General features: G+C 49.3%; 1 long non-coding RNA gene across 2 annotated transcripts in view; it reads left to right on the forward strand.

The window, feature by feature from the left end:
- The window catches only part of LOC109551066 (uncharacterized), a 102388-nt gene extending 85461 nt beyond the window's left edge, over window positions 1-16927 (forward strand). The window contains exons 4-7 of one of the 2 annotated variants that reach the window (XR_012324592.1): window positions 11322-11401; window positions 11509-12716; window positions 14199-14282; window positions 15325-16927. This is a non-coding gene — a long non-coding RNA (uncharacterized lncRNA). Of the gene's footprint in view, window positions 1-11321; window positions 12717-14198; window positions 14283-15324 lie in introns of both variants that reach the window. The other variant, XR_002177763.3, reaches the window with a different exon arrangement.
- The last annotated feature ends 8434 nt before the right edge of the window (window positions 16928-25361 follow it).

Here is a 25361-nt window from a genome sequence, read left to right on the forward strand (position 1 = left end):
CTTCATCAGGAAGATATGAGGACTGTGGCATTCCAGGTGTTCAGAATCCCAGGGGTGTTTCTAAAAAGAAAGGATAATAATTCCCTGCGGAACCAGTGGAAGATGCATGGCAGTAGGGAGAAAGCCATCCTTCCAGACTGCACCAAGACCACATTGGAAACTGGAGCCAGCCCCCCACCTCTGCCTCCCCAACCTCTGACTCAATAGGTAATGACCAAAAAGTGCTTGGCGGATGAACAGGTGTCTCAGAAGGAGAAACCGAGTAGTGCGCCCCAGCTCTGGGCTCACCAAAACCATGCAGCCTCTCTTGCACCGCCCACTCATCCGTCATCCCTCCATTCATACCGAGACAGAGAGTGGTGGCCATCAGCCGGGATGCCACTCGCCACTGTGTGACTTTGGACAAACTTCTTAATATCGCTATGCCTCAGTACTCTTTCTGTAAAATGGGCACAACAACAATATTCATCTCAGAGGATTGTTATGAGAATTTGCATTCATATATGTAAATGGCTCAGAGCGGAGCCTGGCACACAGTACAGCTGTGGAAGTGTGGGTTTCTATTACTCCGTGCTAAGCACTGAGAATATACTTCACTGTCTCTTTGGCTCCTCTCCTATGACTTCTCTCTTGTTATGACGGTTGCATGCCAGGGCTTCTAGCAAACACGTACTCCTCCCCCGGGTACCGTATCCCATCCTGTCTCATGTACTCAAGGCGAGTGCTCCAGTGATTCTCTCCTTTTCGCCCTCACCATCAATTTTTGCCTTTAGACTTGGTAATTCTCATCAGTGTACAAAAGTGCTGTGATGTCACACACACACACACACACACACACACACACACGCACGCGCGCGCACAATCTCCTCTTGAGCCCACACCCTCCTCCATCTACCATCCTGCTACTTTGCTCCTCTTTATAGCAAAGATACTCAGAAAAGTTGAGTACACGCCCTACCTCCAAATCCTCTCCTCTCTCTTGCTCTTGGAATCACTCTGGTCAAGTTCACATCACCCTCCACCCCCCCCACCTCCCCCGCCACCGCCCCCACCCCCCCACCTCCCCCGCCACCGCCCCCACCCCCCCACCCCGTCTAAAAGAACTCTTGTTAAAGTCACAGCAACCCCTCACCATAAATCCAGTGGTTGACTCCCAGTCTGGATCTTAATTTTCCGGGCAGCGGCAGGTAACACACCACCAGCTCCGCCTCCATGAAGCTCTTTCTGCCCTTGGCTTTTATGAACCACAGTCTTTTTTTTTTTTTTTTTTTTTTTTTTTTTTGCGGTATGCGGGCCTCTCACTGTTGTGGCCTCTCCCGTTGCGGAGCACAGGCTCCGGACGCACAGGCTCAGCGGCCATGGCTCACGGGCCTAGCCGCTCCGCGGCATGTGAGATCCTCCCGGACCGGGGCACGAACCCGTGTCCCCTGCATCGGCAGGCGGACTCTCAACCACTGCGCCCCCGGGGAAGCCCCCCAACAGTCTTTTGATTCCCCTTCCATCTGGGTGGCTTCTCCTCAGTCTGCTTTGCTGGTTCCTCCACATCTTCCCAAACAGTTTACAGGAGGCCCAGGACTCAGTCCTCGGTCCCCTTGTCTTCTGTAACTGCCGTCACACGTTTGTGATCTCCTGCAGCCTCCTGGCTTCAAATACCATCTCTCCACGGTTGGCTCCCCAAGGTGCCCCTCCAGCCCAGCCTCTCCCCTGCCAGCTCAGCACCTCCACGTGGACGTCTTGAGGCATCTCGCGTCGCCTAAAGCACCTGCATGTTTACAAAAATCCGCTTCCTACCTCCTAGCTCCGCGAACAGCCCCGCACCTCTTGCCGTCTTTCCCATCCTGGCTAACGACAGCTCCGTCTTTCCCTTTGCTCAGGTCCAAGTCCTTGGAGTCATTCTGAGCTCCTCTCTCTTTTCCACACTGCCCTTCCAAGCTGCCAGCAAATACTGCTGGCTCTTCCCTCAACAGCGGTTCCGAGTCTGACCATGTCTTACCACCTCTGCTGCCCCAATCTGGGCACCATCGTCTCTCCCCTGAGTGGTCATCCAGTCTTCGCAAGGAGTCTCCCTGCTTCCAGCCTTGTCCCCCTGGGCTGTTTTCAACCCAGTCCCCAGAGAAATGTTATTAACACAAGAGGCAGGTCACGTGACTCCCCTGCTCCAAATTCCCCGATGGCTCCCATTACAGACAGAATGTAAGGCAGAGTCAGCAGAGGGGCCCGGAAGGTCCTGTAGGACCTGTGCCCACCCCGCGCCCCCTCCGCCTTGGTCCTCGCTCTCCTGAGACCCCCCTGGGCCTGGCGTGCCGTGCCTTTGGAAGCCATGCCCAGGTTGGTGGGCGTCTCTCGCGTCTCTGTTCCAGGCCACCTTGTCAGTGAGGCCCTGCCTGACCCCCACGTCCATGTGGGCCTCTCCAGACCTCAGCTCTCTCTCCCCTGCTTTGCTCCCCCCTCTCTGGCACACGGGGTCTTTCCTCCTTGGCCTTCGGTCGGCCCTGCCTGCAACGCGAGCTCCTCGCCAGCCGCGGGTGAGGACGGCCTTGCTGACCACCAGCGCCATGTAGTCGGCGTGCAGTCCACGTTTGACAAGCCAACGAGTCTGCTGTTGGCTTTGTCTTCCGCTGTTTGTCGTCAGGGAAGAAGCTGCCTCTTCATAGGTGCGCTGGTCCCAGTCCCAGTGGAGAGCCTTGCCACGGCCTCCAATGAGAATATGTCGGAGGAACGGAGGGAAAATGGAGTGAGTAGCTGCACGGGGGTCGGGCTGGGCTGCACCAGCCATGTTCTTTCAGGAGCCACGCTCCTTCGCAGTGTACTTCTCCGTCAGGCCATGTGTGTGAGCTCCAGTGCAGGAAGCTATGCCTCTCCTCTTCTCCCCCAAGGGCACCGTTTGCCCACAAACCCAGGACCTGCCCTCTTTCAGCGTCCACCTAGAGGCCCTCCTCCCTGAGGCCCCTCCTGAGACCCTGGCCCAGCAGTCTCCCCCTGACCCTCAGTAACCTCTCCATTTCCAGCCTCTCCCCACCAGGTGCCCAGTGAGTCGACAGGACGGACTCTCTCTCGCCCCTCCAGATGGGCTGGAGACTCCCTGGGTAGGAATGTCCTTTCTCCAGCTGCCTGCCTGGAGAATGTCTCCAGAAGCTTCCCCTCTGCTTCTACCCTTAGACAGAGTGAGGCCCGCCCTCCCCAGGGCTTCATCGTGGTAGGAGTGATGCGAGCACATTGGACTTCTCTTCCGAGGACTTCTATTTCCTTGGTGAGCTGGGAAGCAAGGTCTCCAGCTGGAAGTGATGAAGGAGAAGGAGGGGTTGGAGTCTGGAGGACAGAGGAGAGAGTTTGAAATAGTCGAGACTGGGAGAGTGACAGGAGAATAAACTATAGTATCTCTCCAGGCACAATTAGCGTGTTTGCATGTTTTCCTCAGGCTGTGGTTAACTGCACAGGTGGGGCAGCAGAGTGAGCGGAGGGGCCACCATTAGCCAGGTTGGGGGCTTTGCCCAGCAGTGTAATGAGTCACATGGGAACAAGGGAAACTGTACGTCAGGGAGTGATTGTAACGAAAATGACAATATGAGGGTTAAAAGGGTGTAATAAGGAAGCCAGTGGCCCAAAGGCTTAGGTTTACTAGGAAGAGTCTGACAACGGATTTGGGAATTGGACAGTCCCAGAACATTTTTTCCAGAATGTTCAGGAACATCTTTCCCTGACCTACCCCTTTCCAGCGCAGATCTGTCTCTCTTGTCTGTTCCCACAGCACCCTATGCTTATCTCTGCTGTATTTTAGTACTTGATTTACTTGTATGGCTTCCTTCTGAGCTGTGAGCACTTGGAGGAATGAACCAGGTCTCATATTTCTTTAGATCCCAAGGCCAGACCCAAGAAAAAGCTCACTCAGCAATCACTGGCTGATTGACTGAATAAATTCATTTGATAGAAACCAGACCATCCTCTGGATAATACTACATCCTCACATCTGTATGGCAACTTCCAGTTTGTAAAGCAATTTCACATCCATGATCTTACTTCAACCATACAATGACCCTACCAGATAGCAACTCATCCATTCACTCACTCACTCACTCATTCATTCAACTAAGTAAGAGCACTTACTCTGTGTCAGGCGCTGTTTTAGGCACCGGAATGCAGGAGCAAATGCAAGAGACAGAAGTCCCTGCTTTCACGGAGCTTATATTCCTACAGAACACATTACCTATTTTACAGACGGGCAGACTAAGTTTTGCTCAGGGAGGCTAAGCAACTTGGCCAAGGTCACGGGCCTTGCAGGTAAAAGAACCCCAATTAGGACACAGGGCTGTCTGACTCCAAGTACAGAGAAAGCATTTTTCAGGAACACCAGTCACCTCAAGGGCTCATCCGCTCGTCCATGAGGTGTCTTTTTTTTCCCCTAACTTAACGACAAATAAAAAGGAGACTTGGCAGAAATCCACACCCTGGGACTACCTTGGAGCTCCTTCCCTGGTCTGGTGTGTGTCTAACCAAGACGTGAGAAATACCTGCCAGGTCTCTTCTTGCCAGCGCCCACGACAGAAACCACGCAGCACTGTCAGCACGGCGTCTGCTTGTGTGCAAACCCGCAGGCATTTTTAGTAACTTTGGGGAACATAAAGAAAGCTGTTGGTTTTGTTTGCACATAATTTTCGCCTCTGCAAAAGGCTTCTCACCAAGCAGCAGCCTCAGAGCTGCCTTTTATTTGATCTTAAGACACGCAGTGTCTTTATAACTCACGAGCTGAGCTTCGGTTGGCGGATTCCCTCACCTGCGCTTGGATCCCACACATGGAAAATGGGTCTGGTTATAAAGGTTCCTGCCTCTCCTGGTGATTGTGGGAATTAAATGAGGTCCTGCAGAAATGTCAGCCATCTGTAAAGCTTTGTGCCCGGGAGGAGGACTGTGGTGAAGTCCATTGCAGGCAGCCTGTGGAGGAGAGGAATTTATTAGAATCTGAAGGATCTGGGTTGCAGTCTCATCTCTATCACTTATGTATGCAGAACCCCTGGCAAGTAACTAATCACCCTCACTCCTCCAGCCTCAGTCTCTGCCCTCAATGGGAATAGTAATACATACGCCCAAAGGATTGTTATGAATATTAACAATACTCATATATATACAGTGTCTGGCACCGAACCTGCGTGTAATAATTGTCCAGTAAATGGCTCAAGGTGTTCATTAATATCATTATTGTTACTAGTACTGGGTTGGCCAAAATGTGCTTTCGAGTTTTCTGTAACATCTTACGGAAAAACTGTACGAACATTTTGGCCAACCCCATGTATGAGGGAAAAGGTCAACAGAGATTTTAGGAATTTTAGGCTGTGAATTCCTTGGAACAAGCATATCTCTGCACTGCTGTATACTCAGTGCCCCAAACTCCATCTGGAAGTTAGCAACTGCTAGTGAAGTTTGAGAAGCTGAATTAGATGAAGCCTAAATCCCTCAGAGTGGTAGCTCAGGCTTGACCAAGAACACGTGTCCACTGCACCTGATCACAGGACAGCCTTTGTCTTTGTGTGCGTTTACTTCTCAGATAGACTTATGCAGCATGTCAGCAGTCAAATGACTTGCCCAAGTTCACACAGCTAGTGGGTGGCAGAACAAGGGCCAGAACTCAAAGGTGACAACTTTGGAACCCACACCCTAAACCCCTGCCCTGCACCGCCAGGAAGAGTTCTGGTTTGAGGTTTTCCTTTCCTCTGGCCTACTTGAGTCCCTGGCCCTCTGGGTGTTTCTGAGGCTTCCAGCAGGATCTCCTCTCTATAGAGGCCGAAGTAAAAGATCTACACGGCCAGCCTGTGTTAATGTGTTGGGCGTTGGCTTGCCTTGTAGTGTGTCCCCATAACAGTGGGCGCTGGGACTGGAAAGAGAGGTGGACATCACACATCTGTGGTCATCCCTTCCCGGGCAGTGCCCACCCCCTCTGGAAGCACATGTCACCCCCTGCCACCAATGGACACAGGCATATCCGTTCATGAGCATCTCCTGGAAAGTATGTCCTGGCATCCAGAGCTGAAGGGGAGGAGAGGTGAGCAGGACCTCCTCCATGAAGTCCCTGCCAGGGGAACAGGTGCCAGCAGCCAGGTGTATGTAGACACCAAATTCCTCCTCTGCTCCCAAACCATCAGCTGCTTCCATTAAGACATCACAGTGGGTACTCCCAACAGCCTGCTCTACGGCCCCACATCTAAATGCAGAATCATGGCCCCTCCGTCCGGAGACGGGAGAAGGCTTATCCAACGTCACACAGCCATTAGCGGTGGAGCCTGGACTGCCATTTCCCTCATTCCCAGGCCCGTGGTCTTTCTACAGGGTGATGTCAGGAGATGGAGATCAAATCCCAAAAGAATTGTTTAAAGGACTGTGTGAGTTACGTGTTTGAGTAGCACAACAACACAGCAGGTAGGACTTCTGTTTCTAAGGTGAGAGACACTGAGTCTGAGTTCCAGCTGCCCTGTCACTAGTTTGGTGGCCTTGGACAAGTCACATAACCCCCTGGAAACTTCAAGAGGAAGAATGTCCCTACCTTGGAGGCCACCATGGGTGTGAGATGATATGATGCATATAAGGATCTTCACCCACTTCCTGGCAAGCAGTGAGAGATCACAGCATATTAGCTTTATTTCTTCCTTTGTTCTCCAGACATTTATTGGACATGAAAATGGGCACATTTACATACAATACTTCATTCAATACTGACCATGCTCTAAGGTAGAGTCTAATTAAGAGCCCCTTTAAGCAGGAGTGAACACAGCATAAAAAAGGTTAGGTGTCCAGGGTCTCTTAACTGGTAAATGGGGACCCCAATTCTCTGACTCCAGAGCCCTTGTTTTCTATACTAGTTTGTAAGATGCATTTTATTTTGTCTTGTTTTTGTTTTAATGAAAGGGTGGTGTTGATGAAGTAATAGTACCCTGCAAACTGTGACATGTGAGATTCCTGTTGTTCTTATTAACTGCCACCTTCCTTCAGAAGAACAAGATTCCTCCAAGCGTGGTTCTCTTAGTACCTGCCTCAGAATCAGAAGGAGGTCTCGTCAAAGATGCAGGTTCCAAGGCCAAGGTCCCAGAGCCACTGAGCCAGAATTGCTGGGTGCAGGGCTGTCTACCAAGCTTTCCTGCTGATTCTAAAACACACTCAGGCTTAAGAACAATTGCCTTTGGAGTCAATAATCCAGTAAACACTGGTTAAACAGAAGAGGGAGATCAGTTTTCAAAAGCAAAACTCAAACATGTAACAAGCTTGAAATGCCACCTGTGTGTCAGGATCAGAGTAGGGCCATCGGGGATAAGCAGACCCCGGGCTGGGGAGAAGGGGATTCCAGACATCAAGAAGGCAGAACAGAACTGGTGATCCCCAAATGCCCCAGTTGTAGTGCCAATAGGGGTTCAGGCCTGGAAGAGCAGATATCAAAGCAAGTAGTGTGGCAAAGGTGCCAGGAGTATCCCCAGCAGCAGGAAAAGCATCATGTCAGCAAGTCCCACAGCAGGCGATGGGAAAGGGCCAGGGAAGAAGGGAGCAGGGACCGAGTCTGACCTTCTGGGAAACTGGCTGGAGGAAAAGGCAGGGGCCAGGGCTCCAACAGAGATGTAAGGCAAGTTCTCCTTATAAGGCAAAAGACCAACCTAAAGGTCTAGGGCACAAGGTCAGAGGGGAACAGGGATAACTTGATGCAAACAGCTGAGCAAAAACCTCAAGCTTACGGCCAGGGCAGCGTCCAGAGGAGGAAGTTAAGTGGGTCCAGCCGTGGGAGTTTCAGGGCTGCTGACATAGGGTGTCAGGCACACAACTGCAGTCTGCACCCCACATAAGCCACCCAGCTGAGCCACTCTTTTCAGAGTCTGATGCTGGCCTGAAGCACACGGGGATGTATTATATTTTAATACTGGTCCTGCCATGAGCCGCCTGACCTCAGTCAATCCCCTTCTTGACTCTGGGTCTCTGTTCTCCATCTGATACAGGAGGGAAGATACTTGCTGATTCCCAGGTCCCTATCAGCTCTTACATCTACCTCCCAGCGTATCTGTGAACATGAACTACTGTATCTGTGAGCAAGCCAGACCACACACATGTTCCTTGAATCTATCCTCTTGCTATTTTCTACCTGACTGCCATCTGCCCATCTTCTTCTAAGCCCAAGCCCAAGCAGGAGACAGGTCCCCAGTGGATTTCAAGCCAGGGTTTCTCTCACTGATCAGTCTGACCTTCCCTTCTTCTTTCTTTCCCCTGCCACATGACAACAGGGTGGCCTGGGTGACAGCGGAGAGCTCTCCTGAGGGGGTGGGTTGGCGAGCATGCTCAGCTTTGGCTAATGCAACAACAACAGAAAAAAACAAAGAAGGGGAGGAAGGAGGCCCCAAGCCCAGAGCACTTCTCGGTGGGCTGTCCAAGTTTGGGAGGAAAATAGAAGCGCTCCACTCAAGTGACAGGCTGGAGGACTGGGTCACATGAGAGCACTTGGCTAATCTGGAAAGTTATGAAATGATGGGAGCACACTAGTCCACTCACTCTGAAAATGCAAGGGAGGAAAAACAAAGCAACACCGAAAAATATTTCCAGCCTGCGTGGCAGCAGAAGGAAGGAACAGAGTTTTGCCTATTGTAGCAAAATTGACTACAATCTTAGAAAAGTTTTGCAAGATGATGGAAAGGGCCTCCTGAATACTCAGGGTGGCAATGGGAGGGTGGGAGGAAAAAAGGAGAGAGGGAAGGGGTCTTTGGAGCCCCCCAGCTCTGCCAGGTATGTGTCGTGAGATCGAGGACAAAGTGTGTAGCCTCCCTGAGACTTAGTTTCTCAAATGGAAATGTGGATATCACCAAAATTTATTAGAGAATTTAAGGATAACTGTATCATAGCTCATAGGTCCTAAGATACTGATCTTAGCATCTCTGAAATTAGAAGGTGTCTTGTAATCCATCGCATTTTAGAGTCTGTGAACTAGTGGTATGTAAAATGCATCACCCAAAGTGAACACTCAATAACTATGGACAAACATAATCTAGTAAAAGCCGAAAGGTGAATCCTGTAACACATTCTGCAGTATAATTGAGGCAGTTAACAGAAATGTCGGGGTGTCTAGGTGGCTGGAGAATGGGAGCCACACCTTCTGTTCATTGTACACGGTTCATGATCTCTCAGGTGAATGGATATAAATGAAGGGCCCTCAGGTTCATTTCAAATCCAAGATTCCAGGTTCCTCAGACAGTGTATCTGCTGGCATAACACTACCAACCCCCAGAGTTCCCTATTCTCTGAATCCAAGTTCAGGACACATGATTTCTCATCACTTACAAAATGAAATCTAAAAAATGTCTGGTCAAACTCAAGTCATCAGCGGAGGCTAGAACCACCCAGAACAACCCAAAGTTCTTAGAACCGTATTGTTTCCCACATCTGGCTCTTTGCATGTGCTCTTCCTCCTGCCTGGAATTGCCTCTTTTTTCCCTTCCCTTCTTCTTTCTTTCCCCTGTGCTGGGGGCATTGGATACAGCAGGACAAATGGACAAGGAATCCTTTCTGTCCACAAATTACTGAGAACTTGGCAGGGAAGAGAGTTAGACAAGTAATACCGGGTAAGGACAGAGTACAGGGAGCGCTGAGATCAGAAAGAGTGAACCTATTCTCACACTGACTACCCAAAAAAACCCTACTCTTCTCTGAGGCATAAGTCAGCATCCCCTCTTCGGTGAAGCTGTCCAGGACGCCTCCAATCAGGCAGACTTCCGCAAGCCTGAGGTAGCACCTTTCACTCTGGGTCTCTGGACCTCTGACTTCATTTCTCAACCGTGAGCTCCTTGAGGGCAGAGATGTGTTTTATTCGTAGCTTAGTCCCTAGCCGGACAGCATGAACAGAGGAGGGGCTCAAGAAATGTTTGCTAAATGGAGATCAATGAAAAAAGGGTTTATCTGTGATTGGTGGGTTTCTCCATAGGAAAAGTCTTACAACAGATGTAAATAACCAAATGCATTTAACGCCTCTTCTCTGAGCCTTGGTGTCTGTCTCTGTGAAATGAAGAAATTAGTTATCAGTGCTTTTCTTTAAAACACAATTCCCATTCTCTCTCTGTCTCTCTGTCATCTCTCTCAATCTCTCTCTCTCTCTAGTAGTGAAATCTTTTCTTGAAGCGAAATCTTACTCGAAGCCCAATGTGCAATGCAAATAAAGTCCGAGCTTCTCTAAAGTGAGACATGGTCTCTGACCCTTCAAGTCTCACCTCCGCTTTCCCTGTTCCAGGAAGAGTGCAGCTGGACACACTCTGAAGTCCCTCTCACCTCCAGGCCCTAATTACATTGAGTAGCCAGATTCACCTGGACCACATGTTACAACCAGAATATAACGCTCAATATTGATCGAGTGCCTAATGTGTGTCAGAACAGCCAGGCCCTTTTAAAAATTATCTTATTTCCTCTTTTTTTCTTTCCATTCCTTTTTCTTTGCCCCCGGTTCTTCAGTTTCCAGTTAAAAATAATCGTGTATTATTGTTAGCTGCCTTAAACACTTTTGGAGGATGAGTTATAGAGTTGTAAATAGATATAAACACAAAGCAAGGTGTTTGTGTAATCCCCACAACAAACCTGTGGGGTTGGTTTTAGTAATTCTGTTTCATGACTGAGATCAGCGGGGCTCAGAAAGGAAGGGAAGTTAGTTGCTCAAGATCATTCCAGGAAGTGGGCGAGCACCTCCTGGGAGCTTCCCCCGCCCAGCAGCATGCTCACTGAAAGGTGCACGCTTACTAATTTACGTAACCCCTAGAAAACCCCATGAGGTGGATACTGTTGCTATAGCCGTGTCACAGATGAGAACACAGGATCAGAGAGGTGAAGTAGCTTGTCCAGAGCCAGGCAATCAATAAGAGCCGAGCCAGCCTTGAACCAAGTCTGCGTGATGCCCAAACCTGGGCTGGTACCCAGTGTGGAGCCTCCAAAGCCCTGGTCCTAACTTCCCTCCCGCCTCTGAAGGGGCTCTCCATGCCCTCCTGGCCGGGGTTTGGGAAGATGCAGAAATGCCAGGGACAACACCATGCAGAAGTGCAAACCATGGTCTTTGAGCAAACCGGGCTGCCTGCGGGCAAGTCTGGGTTTCATCGCGACTTGGCTGGGCGACTTTGACGAGTTATTTAACCTCTCTGTGTCAGTTTCCTCAGCCACAAAATGGGGATTACAATCGTAGCAACCTCAGAGGGATTGTTAGGCGTGAAAACTCTTAGAACAGCATCTAGCATAGATTAAGTACTCGATAATTGCTAGCTCTTATGATGCGTGTCAAATGCCTAGCAATTAATAGCAGCTTTCTAATTATGTTATTACCATTTCAGTCTCTGTCTTGGGGGATTCCACACATCCGTGGAACTTTTGCCCACAGAGAAGCTAGAAGAGGCCACAGAACTGACTCCAGGTAGGGTCCTGATCCTCTTCTTCTCTCCCAGGCCGAAGGCTTCTGCTCCCTTCCAACAGAAACTTATTCAAATCGACAAACACTCTTAAACACCTACTATGTTCCAGGCCCTGCTTGAGACTCTGGGTCCAGAGAAATCCAAGAGAAATCTCCCTGACTTTTGCACGTGTGTGTGGTAAAATATTCATAAATAATATTTATCATTTTAACCATTCATAAGTGTCCAATACAGTGACAGCAAAATACATTCTACCTTCTGTCTCTAACTACATTTTTTTTTTTTTTTTTCAGCACACGGGCCTCGCACTGTTGTGGCCTCTCCCGCTGCGGAGCACAGGCTCCGGACGCGCAGGCTCAGTGGCCGTGGCTCACGGGCCCAGCCGCTCCGCGGCATGTGGGATCTTCCCGGACGGGGGCACGAACCCGTGTTCCTTGCATCGGCAGGCGGACTCTCACCCACTGCGCCACCTGGGAAGCCCCTCTAACTACATTTTAAAACATTTTATTGTGATAAAATATACCGCTTAACATTTAACATTTTAACCATGTTTTAAGTGCATAGTTCAGTGAGTGGCATTAAGTATATTCACATTTTTGTGCAGCCATCCTTACCATCCGCCTCCAGATTTCTCACGTTTTCAAACTGAAACTCTGTACCATTAAACACTGACTCCCCGTCCTCTCTCCCTAGCTCCCGGCAACATTCTACTCCCTGTGTCTATGAACTTGACTATTCTAGGAACCTTGCATCAGGGGAATCACGCAATATTTGTCTTTTTGTGCCTAGCTTATTTCACTTAGCATCATGTCCTCAAGGTTTGTCTGTGTTGTAGCGTGTGTCAGAAATCCTTTGCTTTTTAAGGCTGAACAACATTCCATTGAGTGTACGGACCACATGTTACCTGTCCGTTCTTCTGTTGATGAATCTTTTGGCCACTGTGGTAACGCCACTATGAACAGGGGTGGACAGTTCTCCTCGGCTTGGAGCTGCTGTGGTCTAATGTGGGGGGCGACAGGTAGATTCACCAGCAAGTTACCCTGGATGAGCCCTCATTTTGTCATCTGTGAAATGGGGACACTGTTACCCACTGTAAGGGTTCAATGAGATGATGCACCATTTTGGGCAGTGCCGACACGTTGTAAACACTTGATAAATGTGAGCTTTTACTGCAGCTGCTGCCGCCGTTGGGCAAGATGTGTCTAGAGAAGAGGGGGCCTGAAAGCGGGGGGTCAGCTTGCGCCCTCCCACAAAGGTCATGTCAGCCCACCCTCATGAACATCCTGGCGAGTGGTCCCGAAGATCTCAATTTTCCAGGTGAGGAAACAGACTCAGAGAGGTCCTTGGCTGTGATGGTACAGGTGGGTGTGATGGTGCTGGAACGGGGCTCCTCAGGCCTTTTCACTCAGATCCAGAGAGCAGGGATGGTGTCAAGGCCCAGGGGAGGGAGGTGCAGCCCACGACAGCCCCTCAGATGTCTGCAGCGCTGGCCGGGGAAAAGCCAACATGCTTGTCCCCGACGGCCTTAGTGTCGGAAGGAAGAGCTGGGAAGGCAGAAGGGAGGAAAGGTGTTAACGCGGAGGCAGAGGACGCAGCCCGAGCAAAAGCCAAAGGGTGGGGGCAGCAGTGTCTGCAGGAGAAATGGGAGGAGGCCGGGCTGCAGGGAGCAAAGGCCGCCGTGCGTGGCAGGGTGGGGTCGGGTCATGGAGGGCAGGGGAGGTGGCCCAGCCCAGTCTGGTTCCAGGGCTGGGAGGGCTGGGATGAACTACACAAGTGGTGTTTCTGGAGATTAGTCAGGCTGATTGAACAAGACGCTTGCCTCACGACAGTTCCCTGCTTTCAAACCACAGGTGATATTTAAAAAATTATATGTGTGTTTCACCAACATCACACACATGGTTCAGAAAGTCAGACAGTCCTGTAAGGCCCTTTCCCCAGGCCCATCTCCCTCCATCCCCAAATCTCACTGCCCAGAGTATTTCTTCCGTAGTTAACTCCATACTTCTTTTCTTTTTTTCTTTTTTTTTTTGCGGTACGCGGGCTTCTCACTGCTGTGGCCTCTCCCGTTGCAGAGCACAGGCTCCGGACGCGCAGGCTCAGCGGCCATGGCTCATGGGCCCAGCCACTCCGCGGCATGTGGGATCCTCCCGGACCGGGGCACGAACCCGTGTCCCCTGCATCGGCAGGCGGACTCTCAACCACTGCACCACCAGGGAAGCCCCCATATTTCTAAATAATGTGTTTAAACATCTCTTTCTTCATTTTCAGTTTGAGATATGTTCTATCGACTTGCTATGATGGAAGAGAAGGATCTAGCTCTCTTCCCTACAAAGCCACTTCCCCTTACCCCAACTTCCCAGTCCAGTTACAACATATTTTTGGTTAGATTTAGCATTTAGTATTGCAACCACATAGATCACAGCTGAACCATATAGTATGATAATTAAATTCCTCCTTTTGTACACTCATTCTTTTTGCTGAAATTAAGGTCTCAGTTTTTAATGCAATACACTTCATTTTCCAAGCACATTTATCCATCTGAGAATGTAAGTCTTTTCTCAGAAGTTTCAAACGCAATAGCTACTCAATGATCTGTCCATCTTGCTTCCTTCCAGAGCCTTCAGTGCTTCTAGTCTAATTCAGACACCTGTTCTCTGCATGCTGCAGAGGTAGCTATGCCCAGCTGTGTTTCAGTGGAGCCCCTGAGGCCAGAGAGGTGACCAGGGTCAGATGCATCTTGGTCCAATGGTCATTCATCTATAGATTTTACTCAGAAAATACCTATTGTGTGCTTTCTAGGTCCCAAAGAGGTTCAGTGCCAGAGGCTGGGGACCCAGAGGTGAATTAGATGTGGTCTCCACCTCCAAAGGGGTCTGAGCCCAAGTAAGTGCTGGGCCAGAGGCAAGCTCTGGGAGTTTTGGGGTGGGGGGAGGGCAGAGAAGAAGCCCTTAACTCAGCCTTGGGAAGGGCCAGTATAGAAGGCTTCCTGGAGGAGGTGAGGCTAAATGAGTCCCAACTTGTCAGGAGGAGTTTTCTAAGAGTTCTGGGAAGGGCATGCCCAGTACGCAAGTGTCATCTGCACAGTCATGGGGACATGAGAAAGCATGACTCTTTCTGGGAATTTCAAAGAAGTAGTTAGTGATGATCATGTGGGAGGGTTCTAGTGGAAGGGCTGGTGGTGTCTTGTGTACCAGGCTCAGGGAGCTGAAGAAAATGGAGAGAACAGAAGGATCTTAAAGAGGACAGACATGAACAGGTCTGCATTTTTTAGAAGACAGGATGGCTTCAGGGGGTCAGATAGATTGGAGAAAGAAACGGGGAACGTTGATGTCTGGCAAAGGATAAAAAGGGACTGAACTACCCCTGGCACTGGAGGTGAAGCATGGGGCTCACAAGACCTTATGGAGCCCAAATGGACTAAACTTGGGGTCACAGGGAACGTGAGAATACTGACCGATAATCCCCAGGTGTCCCAGGGAAAAGATGTTTCAATTCAATGCGTGGCTCCTGGCAAACCAGAAGCTACTATGGGCCGGAAAGAAGGACATTGACTTCTTGGTGTGTTTGAAGGGCCAGAGGTGCTGAAAGGATGGATGCCCAGGGACTGAGGAGACAGGGTGAGGGCCGGGGAGTTTAGAAATTGGATGGCAAACGCAAGATTAAAAGGCTATGGAGTCAGAAGGGTTGGTACAGCCTAGCTGGTAAGAGCATGAACTCTGGGCCCAGGCAGCCCTTGGTTTAAATGCCTGCTCTGACACCTGCTTGCTGAGCCTCTGTTTCTTCATCTGCAAAATGGGGACCATAATCCTACCTACCTCGTGGGGCATTTGTGAGGATTAAATGAACCCCTGGCTGTAAAGTGCTTGGCACAACGGCTAGGACATAAGAAGTGCTTCATTTTGTGCCTTCCTATTGTTTGTCTTAGGGATCAAGCATGGCTTCAAAAAGCAGGTGAGATCTGAGCTGACTTCGGAAGAGGAGGAGCCAGACCTATCTTCATAGGAGCGTGACCTGTGCTGTCACACCAGGCCCTGTGCTCAGAAGACCCCCGTGCTTCGTTTAATGTTCTCCTTTGCCATCTTGGAGTTCTGAATTTTTGAACAAAGGACCCCATAGTTCCATCGTCCACTGGGCCCGACAAATTATGTAGCAGTGCTGTGAATAGGAGACCGTCAGGCAGAGAAGAGGGGGTATCTTTGAAGCAAAAGGGCTCTGAGTGTGCAAAGGCACGCTGAAACTTGAGGCTTAGCTCATCCTGGAAACACTGCCAGGCACGCTGTTTCTAGTCGGAGAGCTGTGCATCCCGGGAAAGCGGGAGAAGCTCAAAGTGGAAAACGGTGAAAGGCTTCAAACGCAAAGTTAGGAGGTTTGGATGTTGTATGAGGTGTCCGTGGGGAGCCTTCCAAACTGTGAATTGGGAACGTGATAGCTCACGGATGGCACTGTGGCACTGTGGCGGCGAACGGTGCAGACGGTGTTATGATGTGTACTTTACAGATGGGGAAACTGAGACCCCAAGAGGTGATGTGAGCAGGGCTGCAAGAGAACTTTTGTGGGCTCTAGGCACTTTTAGCTTCATGGACCCCTTTCTTCAGAAATGTGCATATATGTGTACATATACATGTATGTACACATACACATGCGCATATGCATGTACATATGTGTATGCATAATTATATTTTACACCTGCATTGGTATAAAGGCAAATACATTAATATTATATACTAAAACACTTTCTTTGACTTAAAGTACGGTGGGCCCGAGGTTCTGTGCCTGCTGCACTTAACGGAATATCACCCCGGACACCGGCTGCTCAGCCCTTCTGTCTCTTCAGGAGCTGCCCTCAGGACTCCTGGATCTTCCTGGAATGGGTGGGTGGTCCTCTTCTCCCCAGGGGTAGCACTTGCCAGTCCCTAAGCCCCTTTCAGATGGAACCTGCTTTGCCTCCAAGGACTTTCCATCCCAGTTTCCTAAGGAGGGTGCCGATGACTGTTTGGATTTGTATCCAGATGGTGGGGCTGAGTGACAGGTAAAGGAGAGAGAGTTGCATGTACCAAAATGTTCGTTGCAGCTCTATTTACAATAGCCCAGAGATGGAAACAACCTAAGTGTCCATCATCGGATGAATGGATAAAGAAGATGTGGCACATACATACAATGGAATATTACTCAGCCATAAAAAGAAACGAAATTGAGCTATTTGTAGTGAGGTGGATGGACCTAGAGTCTGTCATACAGAGTGAAGTAAGTCAGAAAGAGAAAGACAAATACCGTATGCTAACACATATATATGGAATTTAAGAAAAAAAAATGTCATGAAGAACCTAGGGGTAAGACAGGAATAAAGACACAGACCTACTAGAGAATGGACTTGAGGATATGGGGAGGGGGAAGGGTAAGCTGTGACAAAGCGAGAAAGTGGCATGGACATATATACACTACCGAACGTAAGGTAGATAGCTAGTGGGAAGCAGCCGCATAGCACAGGGAGATCATCTCGGTGCTTTGTGACCACCTAGAGGGGTGGGATAGGGAGGGTGGGAGGGAGGGAGACGCAAGAGGGAAGAGATATGGGAACATATGTATATGTATAACTGATTCACTTTGTTATAAAGCAGAAACTAACACACCATTGTAAAGCAATTATATTCCAATAAAGATGTAAAAAAAAAAAAAAAAAAAGAGAAGAGAGAGTTTCAAATGTCCCTGGGTCTGGGAGAAAATCAAAGGTCTCTGTGTCTGCAGATGTCTGTGACTTTACTCCTGGTGCCACCTACAGCATCACCCCTGGGGACTGGACTGCCCACTTACCCCACCCATGTGGAGGGTGGGGAGGCTGTGTCAGCGGTAGCTGCTGAGGATGCTGTCTGGAGAGGAGAAACATCACTGTCTGTCTGGGGTTCCAGAAAAACCTGCCTGGAGATGGGGGAAGCATGAAGGCCTTTGTGGGTCAGCTGCTCAGGTAGCCATCATGGAAGGCAGATGGGGGCTCCAGAAGTGTCTTTCCCACTTCATCTTCTTCCTCCAGCTTTCCTCACAGATTCCTCACTGGGCTTCTCGTTCTTTCCTCCATATGCCCAGGATGGTGGCAGGATGGCCTGATTCATGAGCTTCAGTCCAGTCTCCCACTTCCCACCTTTGGCCACTGGCTGTACCTGGGTAGGCGAGGCAGGCAAGAGACGGCACAGAGAGTGCCAATCTGGGAAAGAAAAATAGGTCGGTCCTGGCTGTCCCTTTAGGTCTCAATCTTCCCTCAACTTCAAGTCATGTCTCTCCGAGCCCCAGATCCCTTCTCACTAGTTATTTATAATGGATGGGTGAATAAATGAATGAGTGAACATCCAACCTTTCCCAGTCTTAGAAGTCACCTCTACTCTGCCCTCCAATTCCTGCAGTCAGGACATAGAACCCAACTGTCTCTTCAATTTCAATGAAATTGAAACTTGCAGATCTGGAGAAAAGTCATTGAGAAAGTACCCACCTGATCACTTCTATTTTCTCTATGAAGGCTGTGGGTCTGGTGAGAAGATAAAGGATGAAGTTTGGAATTGCTATTGAACAGAAGGGAGACTGACTTGACTGGGGATCTGCAGACACATTGCAAGGTAGTGCCATGGACTCTATGATTTGGGGAGGGGGGTGGATAGGAGTAATAGCTAATATTCCTGGAACAATTATTACAGGCTAGGAACTGGGCCTGGTGCCCTACTTACATGCCTTCCTTTCATCTTCACATTCACCCAGGAGGCAGGTGCCTAAGTAAGGATGACCCAGGTCATGCTGCAGAAATTTAAAAAAAACACAACACACAAGAACCATTCTAAGAGACTGACAGACACAAAACATTTATTTCTTGCTCATGCTGCATGTCCATCCATCAATGTTATCAGAAGAATAGACACAGTGAGACTAAGATCTGAAAGTTTGGGAAGGGAAAGAGGGAGGCGTCCAGAGCCTGGAATTCAGGAGGAGGTCAAAAGGCCAGTGTTGGTGAGAGAGCTCTGGAAAGATAAGAGGGAGGGGTCAGAGAGTGGGACCCTGCTGTTTGAGATTTCAGGGGTGGAGAAATAGCTAGCCAAGATAAAAGCCAGGTGTGGCTTTGTGTGTGGGTAGCTGGAGTGGCATAAAGGTGAAGGTCCCCAGAGCGGAGGAGGTCAAGTTTCTGACAGATGGAGCAGTGCTTCCATTCTCTGGGGAGAATGGGAGTCCAGGGAAGGTTATAACAAGCCACTGATTAAGTATATTGCAGCTCCTTGGGCTGTACATTTCACCAGGAGATGAGGTTTGGAAATAATGACTTTTTAATAATCAAACATAGATATATAAATATAAGACCTCAAAAAAGGTCTGTGTGGAAGCCCACTCCCCTCTCCAGTAGAAAGCTGGAGAAGCACTAGATGTAGAAGAATCGCTGAAAAGCTGTAGATGAGACAACTGGGAGGATTTGAGATGCAAACATCCAACAACCAGGAGTCTATTAAGAGTTCCATTCAATGGTAACGATAATAAAAGTTAACAGTTCACGAGAGCTTATTATATGCCACACACTGTCCTAACCACTTTATATGGATAGCTGCTTCAATTCTCTCATGACACCCTACACAGAGGCATCATTTTTATTCCCAGCACAGGTGGAGCTACATAACTTGGCCAAGGTTATGTACTAATGTGTCAGAAGTGGGATTCGAACTCAGGCAAACTGGCTTTAGAGCCCCTACACTTAACTGCTACATGAGTGGGTCTCCAATATGGGTGAGCATCAGAATCTCCCAGGGCTCATTAAACAGAGTGTTGGGACCCTCCCCTAGGGGTCTGGGGTGGGGCCTGAGATTTTTCATTTCTGAGAAGATCCCAGGTGATCCTCAGGCTACGGGTCCCAAGACCACACTTGCTACTGCCTCACAAATAGACACAGAGCAACTATTCAGAGCACAGCAAGTACAACATCTCTTTCCAAACATGGCTACCAAGTGCCTGGGAGCAGGTGTAGGTGTGTGCATGTGTGTGCGTGCATGTGTGTGCGTGCGTGTGTGTGTGTGTGTGACAGAAGGCAGAGGATTATGACGTAAGTAGCACTGGGAGACAAGAAACTTGATCCTGCCTCTTGGCCCCGAGGTATGTGGGATATGGAAAAACAAAGCACCTCCAGAGAGAGAGCGAGTGGTACAGGTTCCACTTAAAGTCCGGAGATGAGGCATACAGAGCGGCCAGGTTTTGAATGGCATGCATTTGGTACATATAGGGCCTCTAGAGGGCAGAGTGGGAAGAGGGGCAGAGACGGCGGCAGCCATAGGCTAGAATAGGAGAGACCGGGGTGTGGGTGTTGGGTTGGTAAGGAAGATAGCAGTTGTCTGAAGATGGCCATGCAGGAGAGAAGCACAGACAGGTCATCAGTGGAGGCCTTCCTGAAGCTGATTATCTCTCTCCCCCTTCTGGAAATTTCCCAGGGGTCTGTGATGACAAATAAGACAGGAGCTGATGCCTAAATAGAAGTTGAAGGCTCTGAGGCTTCTCCTGGAAAGGACTGAGCCAAAATCAGGTGTCAGCCTCTGCAGAGCCAGCCATAAATCTTAAATTCAGGGGTCACTGAAATGACCAACTCTTTGCCTCCTGAAGAAAATCTTCTGCCTTCCCCAGTCACTGCCTTTGCGTGAGCAGGCGGGGCCACCTCAGTTTCCCAGCCGCCATCCCTCCTGCAGCTTGGGGTCCAGCTTAATTACGAGTCCGCGGGTCGACTGGTCTTGATCACCTCTCTAATTGGGCACCAGCTGTGTTTTCTCTCGACAAGCACTCCTTTATGGGAATTCTAAAATGCCTTACATGAAAAAACATAACAGTTTAGGGTTATAGGATCATAAAACCAGCAACACTTGTTTTCTACAGAAATGGAGAGTACATCTCTCTCTATGTTCCAGAAAATACTTTTTGGAAAGTTGGGAGGGAGTGTACTGAACATCAAACTCTCTGTTTGTTTATGTTCTGGGTATGAATGCTGATTGTGGTTTTAAACGGAGTTTTGCATAATCACAGGTGTTGGCGCATAAAGAATTCGGGAAGTTCCCTGGCAGAAATGTGAGACTTGAGAAATTGAACCATGAATGGCTCCATTTATGAACAGCCACCAGTGATTGACAGAATGACTATTAATAGCTAACATTAGCCGAGCCATTCATATGGGCTCAACCTAATGCCAAGCGCTTGGAATGGACTGTCTCGTTTAAACCTGGCAACGTCCTTCTGAGATGGCTCTAAATGTTCTCCCCATTTTCACAGGTCAGGAAAGCGAGACACAGAGAGGTGAAATAATTCATGTTCAAGGTCACATGGCTCACCACTCTGTGGCTGAAATGGAACTGAAACCCACATGTCTCATGCCAAAATTCCTTTCTGCCTCTCTCAAAGTAAACAATACAATTAACTCGCAGAACTCAAGTGCTCCGTTTGCAACAATTACAATATCAACAACAATGACCCCTAACTTTTGTACAGAGTTTCATAGTTACTGAATTCACTTATGGTTGCTCTCTCATGTGATATGATAGCCCTGTGAGAGAAACAAAGCAATTTCTGAAAGCTCTTTATCCCAAATTGGGAACCTAGGTATAAGGGGCTAGGTTATTTATTCAGACATGTACCACCAGCAAAGAACCGAGTCAGACGGTTCTAATTTCTACTCCAAACCCAGTGCCCATTCCACTATTTCCCACCCCTCTCCCAATGTGGCACTTACCCTAGAGGAAGCCAGATATATTTATATTTTTTCCCAGTAATTCATTCATTTATTCATTCATCCGTCCCTTCATTTATTCATTCAGTCATATTACATTTGCGTTTCCCCTAGCCTGATTATTTACATTTACTTTGTTGCTGTCTGCCTCCCCTCCTTGGAATATAAGCACCATGAGAGCAGACCCCTGCCCTTCTTGTGGATTATAATGTTTCCAGCCCCCCAAATAGTGCCTAGAACTTAAGTATTTATTGTTCAATGCATTCAAACAAATATTAATTCATTCACTCAGAAAATACTTATTGAGCATGTACTATGTGCCAGGCACAGGTAGGTCCTAGGGATACTGCACAGAATAAGACAGGCATGATTTCCCACGTCCATGGAGCTTATATTCTAATTTGGGGTGTGGGGGGTTACTTATACACAAGTAAATAAAAAAGATAATTGCTGACTGGGATTTGTGCAATGTGGGGACTTCACAGAGTGATGCGATAGAAAATAACAGTTACTCAGTTCTTGTCCCAGAGCTGTTCCCATGCTGGGGTGGGGGGCGGGGGCAGACCATGCAGCCAACAGGCAGTCTCCATCTCGTGGGAATAGTGGGGTTTTTGCAAACTCAGAGGCAGTGCGCTTAGCTCAGAGGGCTTGGACAGGGATGGAGGCAGGGAAGACTTCCTGAGAAGGCAGCACCTGAGTGGTTTTAAAGACAAATAAGAGTCATCTAGGAAAGGGGTGGGTAAGATTCCAGGCCTGTGCAGGGACAGGTGGCAGGAGGCCAGCTGGCACAGGGCATGGGGTGACCGAGCCTGGAGTGTGAGGTAGGGACAGAGGGAAGAAAAGAGGTGAGGACAAAGATGGAGCAGGTCCAAGAGTATCATGTAGTGATGTTTCATTTTCTGTGTCGACTTGGCCAGGCTGTAGTTCCCAGTTATTCAATCAAACACTAATCTGGGTGTCACTGTGAGTGTCTTTTGTAGATAGGGGTAACATCTACCATCAGTTGACTTTAAGTAAAGATTATCCTTAATAATCTAGGTGGCCCTCATCTAATCCATTGACAGGCCTTAAGAACAAAACTGAGGTTTCCCTGAGAAGGAAGCAATTCTACCTGTGGACTGCAGTGTCAGCTCCTACCTGAGAGTTTCCAGCCTTCAGCCTGACCTACACCTCTGGGACTTGCTTAGCCAGGCTCCACAACCGCAGAAGCCAATTCCTTGAAATAAATCTCGAGATGAGAGTTAGAGATAGGGAGATAGGTAGATAGACTCCTAATCTCCCCCTGGCTCTCTTTCTCTGGCAGACCCCTAACTGACTGATACATATCTAGCCAGCTAAGTGGACTTCATCCTTAAGGTGGTGGAAAGGGGCCATGGGAGGCTTTGAGCAAAAAGAAGACCGTAACCCGATTTGTGTTTCTAAAACACACTGGCTGCAATGTCAAGTGGATTAGAAGGGCAAGACTCGAGGCTGGTAGACCATGTCAGAAGCAGTTTCCTGAGCTAAGTCATGGCAGTAAGGATGGCTGGAAAGAAGGGGACCAACCCAAGTGATATTATGAAAGCAGAACGGACGAGTCTTGGTGTCCAGTGACATATGGATGGTGAAGACGGTCGCAACGAGTCCCAGGTCACTGGACATCTTGGTAGACGGAACAGAAATGCCATGAGAGCAGGGACTTCGTTCTGCTCCCTGCTGTCCTGTTTGCACCCGCAGCAGGGTCTGGCACCCCGAAGCTGCTCCTTGCACGTTTAATGAATGGATGGCGGTGCACTTCCCTGAGATTCGGATCACAGGGTGGATGGCTGGGAGGTGAAGATGAGGAATCTACAAGTGGAGTGTGGGGCAGGTTGAGTTTGAGGTGGCTGTCAGACAGCTGGGAGGCCCAGAAGGAAGCTGGAGAGATGGTCTGGGGGCAGGAGAGGCCTCCAGGATAGAGGCTGAGTGCTGTGTCCTAAATACCAGGATTGGACCTGAAACCAGGGGTGAGGGCACACTGAGGGTGTGTGGAGTGCGGAGAAAAGAGGTTGGGGACTGAATCTTGGAGAAATTGCAACATGTAAGGACTGGAGCAGGGGAAGGACCCTTCGAGGAGAATCAGAAGGAGTGGCCAGAGAGGGAAGAGGCAAATCAAGAGAACAGGGTGAGGGCTTCCCTGGTGGTGCAGTGGTTGGGAGTCCGCCTGCCGATGCGGGGGGCGCGGGTTCATGCCCCGGTCTGGGAAGATCCCACATGCCGCGGCGGCTGGGCCTGTGAGCCATGGCTGCTGAGCCTGCGCGTCCGGAGCCTGTGCTCCACAATGGGAGAGGCCACAGCGAGAGGCCCGCGTACCGCAAAAAAAAAGAAAAAAAAAAGTCAAGAGAACAGGGTGGCAAGGAGCCGGCAAGGACAGAGTGCTCCCCCTGCTGCTGAGAGGTCAAGAGTCATTTGGACTTCCACTAGTGACCTTGGCCAACGAGGTAGGGGTGGAGGGGACAGAGGTCAGAGGTCAGATGCAGACATTTGAGAAAGGCATGGACAGTGAGGTAAGGGAGCCCGTGTCTCCAGAGGTCTCTCCCAGATTCCCTTCCCAATAGTTGACCAGACATTACCAGCCCATATTCAAGGGTGTGACACTGAGGCCCAGAGAGATGAAGGTGGTGAAATGTCATCACAGGCCAAAGGGGACCGTGCTCTAAGACAACAGCTGCTCAGAGCGTACACTGCCTTTTATGACTCTCAGGATGCGGACCTGGAAAAGAATGGTGGTTGTGCAGGGTGGGGTCCAGGCCCTGTCCCGGCTGATCGCCGGCTGGGGCGACGTGCGGGGCAAGAGCCTCCAGGGCGTGCAAGAACATTTTCTCAGGGGGAACCACCTTCTCTTGAAACAGCCTGTTCTGCTGAGTTGACAGGAGAGAGGAATGGGGACTTCTCAGTCCTGGGCCGCGTGCCAAAGCCTGCTCGAAGGAGGAAGGCGCCGGCAGGCCTGTCGGGCTGTAGCCTCTCTGGGCCCTGCGTGGGCCATACCAGCTCCTCTGCCTTCTCCGGGGACTACAGAGAAGCTGCACGTGCTGGATTTTTTTGTTTTGAACTAACATTGAAGAAGCACTTACGAGGAGCCACGCTCTGTATTCGCTTTTACGTCCTTGAGTTTCTTTAATCCTCACGACGTTCTTTGAGGAATGTATGCTGATTGTTCTCAGTTAAGAATGAAAAAACTAAGGCCCAGACAAGTTATGTCCCCTGCCCAAGGCTTCACAGCTGGTTCTGCAGGTGGGAGGGCAGGGATGCTTCAGTCCTGAATCTGTGGGTCGGAAGACTATTTAGCCCTGGAGTATGGGTTCAAATCCTCAGCGGGGGTGGGGAGGAGGATACAGGCTTCTCTCTCCAGCTCTGGAGTCTTAGGTGAATTTCATCATGGTGCTGAGACTCTGTTTCCTCATCTGTAAAATGGGGGTAATGCTACCCACCTCATAAGGCTATAATGAGGATCAAGGGAAGTGTCTTTTGTTTGTAAAGTGTCTCACAGAGAGTGCCCAGCCCAGGGAAGATGCTCCATAGATGTCCCCTTTCCCTTTTCTTTTTCTCTTCTTTTCTTTTTTTTGGGGGGTGGGGGGGTGGGGGAGGGGGAGAAGCTTTGTCTTGAAGCTGCAAATAGGTCCAAGAAAAGGTCAGAAAATTAGGGCAAGAGCACTGGACTCTGAATCAGACCAACCAGGAATCGAATGCTGCTTCTGATACCTATTAGCTATTTGATTTTAAACAAGTCAGTTTTCCTTGCCGGGGCCTCAGTTTCCCCAGCTGTAAAATATAGGAAGATCAGTTTAGCCCAAGATGGCAGTCAAGCCTCCACAACCCCTTGCACCGCTATGCAGCTATCACTAGTTGATCACATCTTTGTTTCCACCGAGCCAAGGTAATACAGTTTTATTCTCAAGTGGTATGAACTGCCTATAGTTTGGCTATAATTTTACTAGTAGGCAATTATGCGTGGATTAAGTTACCATGTTTCCAGAGGGCACCTGCTGAAGTGCAAAACCCTCTGATGAAGATAACACAGTAATCTTGGCATATATTTGCATCACTAAGGACAATGTCCTATGGGGCTCTAGAAAGCACAGGTCCGTTTGTTGTTGTAGTTGTATGTTTTGGATTTTGTTCTGTGTTGTGTAGTGTAGAGTACAAACAAGTAAGCCTGGGACAGAGGGTTCATAAAGCTGGAGGAAGGTAGATAATGGAGCAGTTATTGGGAGGGA

The sequence above is a fragment of the Tursiops truncatus genome, chromosome 1, assembly GCF_011762595.2.
Source record: "Tursiops truncatus isolate mTurTru1 chromosome 1, mTurTru1.mat.Y, whole genome shotgun sequence".
NCBI classification, from domain to species: domain Eukaryota; kingdom Metazoa; phylum Chordata; class Mammalia; order Artiodactyla; family Delphinidae; genus Tursiops; species Tursiops truncatus.